This window comes from Anopheles arabiensis, assembly GCF_016920715.1.
Source record: "Anopheles arabiensis isolate DONGOLA chromosome X unlocalized genomic scaffold, AaraD3 X_pericentromeric_contig0011, whole genome shotgun sequence".
Classification (NCBI taxonomy): Eukaryota; Metazoa; Arthropoda; class Insecta; order Diptera; family Culicidae; genus Anopheles; species Anopheles arabiensis.
In genome coordinates, this window is record NW_024412089.1 from 12,501 (window position 1) to 17,500 (window position 5,000).

General features: G+C 57.9%; 1 non-coding gene across 1 annotated transcript; it reads right to left on the minus strand.

Annotated features, from left to right (window-relative positions):
• Positions 1-217: 217 nt before the first annotated feature.
• LOC120907573 lies at positions 218-372 on the minus strand. Its single transcript, XR_005740658.1, has one exon. It is a non-coding gene; the product is annotated as a 5.8S ribosomal RNA (ribosomal RNA).
• Positions 373-5,000: the final 4,628 nt, after the last annotated feature.

Here is a 5,000-nt window from a genome sequence, read left to right on the forward strand (position 1 = left end):
ATGCGGCTTGACACACACCACAAGCCCTACGCATCAAACACCACCAACACGAAACGCATCCAACATACGCTCGAGAGTGTCCACTTTCAACGCCCGAGGACCCGCAGACGGGGACCAAGCACGTCATCATGCACAGCGGCCGCCCAGTGCGTCGGATGACCCGGACACCTTCGCGGACGGCCACTGTAGTTAACTAAATGAGACTTTGGTAATTAGTAGGCACTCAAGAATGTGCATCGGTCGGGATTAAACGTCCGATGCGCCATATGCGTTCAACTTATCAATGTTCATGTGTCCTGCAGTTCACATTATGACGCGCATTTAGCTGCGGTCTTCATCGATCCATGAGCCGAGTGATCCCCGCCTAGGGTTTAAGTAGTGCCTTTCGGCGCCGAGTGGCGTAGCCGCGTTCAAAGTTTGGCATGCAACACACTCGACCTGCAACAATGGGTTACTCAAACTTGTACAAATACAAGTGTTGTCTCTTACGAGACGTCTTGATATGCTCTCTACAAAAGCGTACGCTAATGCAGGTACAAATTAATGTACGTCCCAGATAGTGACGATCTCCGGAGGAAGAACCTTAAGGAACTCCCCGCACATATCAAGACTGAGGTTTTGCCGTGCATGCCGGCGCCGAGTGCAAGTTACCGCGTTCACAAAGTTTGGTATGCAGCGCACTTGACCTCCAACATAACACTTTATCCTCGTTATTACTCATTCAAAACCACGTTAATGATCCTTCCGCAGGTTCACCTACGGAAACCTTGTTACGACTTTTACTTCCTCTAAATCATCAAGTTCGGTCAACTTCGGCCGTGCCAACTGCAACTCACGAAGGAATCGCGAAGGTGTGCCTCCAGAGACCTCACTAAATAATCCATCGGTAGTAGCGACGGGCGGTGTGTACAAAGGGCAGGGACGTAATCAGCGCTAGCTAATGACTAGCACTTACTAGAAATTCCAGGTTCATGGGGACCATTGCAGTCCCCAATCCCTACTAAATGAGCATTTGGGTGATTTCGCTCCTCTCGGAATGGGGGCGCCATAAGGCGAGAACACGCTGCTGCTCACATTGTAGCACGCGTGCAGCCCAGAACATCTAAGGGCATCACGGACCTGTTATCGCTCAATCTCATCTTGCTAAACACAAGTTGTCCCGCTAAGTAGGGAACTAAGTGACGGGCACCCGTGAGGACACCCGCCACTCCTAACGTCAGGTGCGCCCGGAGGCACACTACTGACAGCGTTCTAGTTAGCTTGACTGAGTCGCGTTCGTTATCGGAATTAACCAGACAAATCATTCCACGAACTAAGAACGGCCATGCACCACTACCCTTAAGTTTGAGAAAGAGCTATCAATCTGTCTTACCTCAATAAGTTCGACCTGGTAAGTTTTCCCGTGTTGAGTCAAATTAAGCCGCAAGCTCCACTTTTTTTTTTTTAATTCATTAGGTTTTCTTTATTGGTGTTATCTAAATTTTAACCCAGAAAACTCAGTTCTTCCGGCGGGGGTTACCACTAACGGACTCCCCCCCGCCGGGAATTCCGCCCATTTGGGCCTTTCGTTTTATTTTATTCGTAATTAGTTCAACAACAACATTCCTTTCGTTAAAGGATTTGTTTCCCGCATTTGTTCATTAAACGTTCCGTAAGCCGTAGTCTTTGTCCCAATCCACGCAGGTTACTCCGTATCAAGACCGAGCTATATCAGCGCGCGAAGACGTTCGCCGAAGTGACGGCAGCTCGCTCGTCCCTCCGAGAGGCTCTTCTTTCAGCAAGCTGGGAACTTATGCTCGTCCCACGGGGAGACTGAGCCTCTACCCGCTTGCTGCTGCTCCAGCCGCCGTTGCCTCTCCCTATTCCGCCTGTTGATGCGACGCTGCTCATCTCCGCCGCCGAAGATGGGGTTTCTTCCGCGTCGCTGGCGACCCTGCGGAACGTCTCCCAGCTTCCCCGTCCCGACGCCTTCTCCGGTACAGTTGTTGCACGTGGTTCCGACGAAGTCGCCGCATCTCCAACGTACGTGGGGAGGAGGCAATCCCCGGCTGCGCGGGGATTGTTGGCGCTGGACGGCTGGCTCTCCTCGGGGGACCTCCCCCTGTCGGCTCCACTGCGTCATTTGCCGCTGCAGCCGTTGGTGCGCTGCGCGTGCCATGATTGCCGGAACGACCTCGTTCTCGCCGAGCCGCTCCTGCCGACGCCGCTGCCGCATTCGCCGGGCGCTGCGGTTGCGCACCTCTCGTCGCCTCAGCAATCTCCGCTCTACCTCCGCCATGTCCTCGGGCGGGCTGGCTGCTGATCTGGCTGAGCAGCCTCAGCGACTGCCAAGGTAAGCTGCTCCCTGCCGCCAGTCCTCTTGCAGCACGGAGAGGATCCGCCGAGCCGCTTGCTGGATGCGGTCCCACGACTCCGCGCTCTCCAGCAGACGACTGCCGAGGTTGTCCTCGTCGACGCCGTGCAGTAACTCCACCCGAACATCTGCGAAGCGGGGACACTCGAAGAGTACGTGGGCCACCGACTCTGACCGACCCTGCGCACCTGGGACAGTCCGGGGACGGAGCGAACCCGAACACGTGCAGGAATTCGTGACGAAGGCGTGTCCACTCAATACCTGCGAGGTAGAAATCTACCTCTCCGTGCTTCCGTCCCGTCCACAGGCGCACGTCTGGCACTTGTCGGTGGGCCCAACGTAAGTAACGGCTGGTGTTATTCGCCGCCTCGTTGTTCCACTGTTGCTGCCACAGCTGCAGCGATGACTCCTTTCCTCCTGGCGAATCGCCTCGACTGCTGTCCGCTTAACTGCAGTCGGTTGTAGCAGCGGGCGTCTTCCTTCACCAGGAGGTGGTATGGCAGTTCTCCGGCTAAAACCACCGCTACCCCGCAGCTCGTGGAGTGGAAGGCGCTCGTGATGCCTCTGGGCCAGCGGGCTGCACGCGGTCCAGAATCCGCCTGCACCACTGCAGGTCCACGGCTTCCGCCCAGACGGGTGCGCCGTAGCGGATGATGGACGCGGCCACTGCGGCGAGCAGCTTCCGCTTGCTCACTTGGGGGCCGCTGTATTGCGCATGACGCCACGCACCGCACCACACGGAGGGCCTTGTCCGCGACCATCTCGACGTGTGGGCGCCACGACAGGTGGTCGTAGCATGACCCCCAAGTAGCGGATCGACCGCTTCGAGCGCACTTCCACTCCACAGATGTTCACAGGGATGTTTTTGTATCCGCTTCGCTTGCTCGACACCATCAGCAACTCCGTCTTCTCCGGCGCCAGGGAGAGTTTGTGCCGCACCATCCAGCTGTTGACCGTTGCCACCGCTTCTCCGCAATCGCTGCTGCGTGCTCCGGTGTTGTCCCCGCTGCCAGGATCGCAAGATCACTGGCGAATCCCACGATGGAGGCGCCCCTCAGGAGCTCTACGGCTAGCACACCGTCGTACATGATGTTCCACAATGTGGGGCCCAATATAGACCCCTGTGGAACACCCGCCGATACTCGGCGGGTAACCGGCCCGTCCGCCGTGTCGTACGTGAGCTCCCTGTCGGCGAAGTAGAGTCCCGTGCATGCGGCACAACTGCACGGGGACTCCTTTCGCCTGAGCGCCTCGGCGATGCTCTGCCAGGCCAGCCGTGTTGAACGCGTTACGGACGTCCAGGCAAATAAACCATGAGGCAGCGCCGGTCACGGTTAATTGTCCTGCCAAAGGACTTCGCCTCGTCCCAAGCGTCGACTTGCTGTATGGCCTGCAGAGTCGATCGCCCTCGCCGGAATCCGAACTGCTGCTCAGACAGTTGCGGACTCTGGATCCTCGATATATTCGTTGAGCCGGTTCAACAGCAGCCGCTCCAAAGCCTTGCCTGTGTTGTCAAGCAGGCAAATCGGGCGAAATGACGACGGCTCGCCCGGTGACTTGCCTGGCTTTTGGCAGGAGCACCAGTCGCTGCTTTTTCCACGGCTGCGGAAAGCAGGACGTCCAGGCACTCCTGAAACACCTGGCGGATGGCCTGCTGTTGCCTGAGAGCAACCGTAAGGGCGGCGTTCGGTACTCCATCAAGCCCAGGAGCCTTCCGCGGGTGCATGCTGGCTGCTATATTCTCCAGCTCGGTCAGGCCGATCGATCGGAGCGGCGCCATGTTGCCAACTCGGAGATCAGGCCACTTACCGGCGGATGAACCGGGAACAAGGCGTCGACACCCGCCGCAGTTCTGCTGGGATCGCGTTCCGGGCTGAGCGGGCCGCCTGAACCAGTGGAAGACCTTCCGAAAGTTTCCGGTTTCATCCTCCCTGATCGACAGCAAGAACTGGTCGCCCGTTCTTACTCGAACGAATAGCCTTCCGAAGGCTCTCTGGCAGCTAAGAGTTCCGTTTGGAGCTGTTCGTTGGGCGGAATGGTCCTCATCGCCATTTGCTCCTTCTGGAGAGTTCTTCGATCATCGTCTGGATCGCCGGAGTCCACCAGTAAGCTGGCCGACCTGTGTGGTCCTGCGCTGGAAGACCCGCGACATCGTCTCGTAAGCTGACGCTGTTAGCTTGACGGGCGAACCCAGTCATGGCCAGCGCTTTCCGAAAGCTGGGAGTCAAACTGACTGGTCTTCCAGCGTACCGGCTATTACGCGGGCCGGGCGCTGTCCACGCCAAAGCGTTCGATCCCTCGATGATGGTGGACTCACGCCAACCTCGTACCGGACGTAACGGTGATCACTGAGCGTTACCACGTCGGGAACGCGCTAGCCCGGGCGCTGTGCTCGCGCGGGTCGAGACGGCTGATCACACTACTGGCGAATTGTAACGTCCGGTCGGTTGGGCGGAAACCGAGTTGTGTCCGCTCGGTTCCCTTGAACGCTGGCATTGGGTCTGCCTTGTTCAGTAGCACCAGCCCGAGGTTGTCCGCCAACTGGAGAAGCTCCAAGCCCTTCGGGCAAGTCCTGCTGCTTCCCCAGTCCAGGTGCATGGCGTTGAAACGCCGGCCAGGGAGAACCCGGCTGCACCCGCGGACGATC